The sequence below is a fragment of the Orycteropus afer genome, unplaced genomic scaffold (genome assembly GCF_000298275.1).
Source record: "Orycteropus afer afer isolate SDZICR_OR568_19922 unplaced genomic scaffold, OryAfe1.0 scaffold00003, whole genome shotgun sequence".
In the NCBI taxonomy this organism is placed as follows: domain Eukaryota; kingdom Metazoa; phylum Chordata; class Mammalia; order Tubulidentata; family Orycteropodidae; genus Orycteropus; species Orycteropus afer.
In genome coordinates, this window is record NW_006921590.1 from 894,194 (window position 1) to 895,173 (window position 980).

General features: G+C 36.0%; 1 protein-coding gene across 1 annotated transcript in view; it reads right to left on the bottom strand.

The window, feature by feature from the left end:
* Nucleotides 1–980, bottom strand: part of RBMS3 (RNA binding motif single stranded interacting protein 3) — a 1,212,798-nt gene that overhangs the window by 174,698 nt on the left and 1,037,120 nt on the right. The window lies entirely within an intron of this gene.

A 980-nucleotide genomic window follows, 5' to 3' on the forward strand; every position in this document is an offset into this window, starting at 1 on the left:
GGCTATTGTAAATAGTGCTGCGATGAACATCGGCGTGCATATATCTGTTCTTGTTATGGCTCTCACTTCTTTAGGGTATATTTGGTGGTATTTTTTGAAGTGTTTAATTTTTAGGAGGTTCTAGTTATCTAATGTGTCTTCTGGTGTTTGTGCATTTTTAGTTCTGTTTGATAGTATGTTTATGCCATGTATTAGGGTCCCTAATTTTCTCCCGATTTTTTCTTTCAAAATCTTTATTGCTTTAGGTTTTACATTTAGGCCATTGATCCATCTTGAGTTTGCTTTAATGTATGATGTGAGGTGTGGATTCTGTTTCATTTTCTACTAATGGATATCCAGATTTGGAAGTACCATTTGTTACAGAGACTCTTTCTCATTTAATGGGTTGCAGCCCTTTGCTGTGTTCAGCTGTCCACAGATGGATGCATTTACTTCTAGAATCTAAATTCTGTTCCATTGGTCTATATATCTGGCATTATATCAATACAAGACTGTTTTGACTACTGTGGCTGTGTGACAGATATTGACAGTAGGAAGTGTGTGGTATACTATTTGTTATTATCCAGGATCTCTTTCTTTGTTTATTTGGGTTACTTTTCCTTCCATATGAAGTTGGTGATTATTTTTTCCATCTCTTTAAAGAATGATGATGGAATCCAGATTGGGATTGTATTACATCTGTCGATTGATTTGGGTAGTATTGACAAAAGTTTTCCTATCCATGAGCATGGTATACTCTTTTAGTTATGTAGGTCTCTTTCGGTTTCCTGTAGTAAAGTTTTGTAGCTTTCTTTGTTTAGGTCTTTTATATCCCTGGTTAGATTTATTATGAAGTATTTCATTATTGGGTGGGTATTATATATGGTATGAGTCGAACGGCACACAACAACAACAACAACAACATTATATATGGTAGGAGCTCTGGTAGCATAGTGGCTAAGGCACTTGACTGCTAACCAGAAGGCTGGCGGTTCAAACCC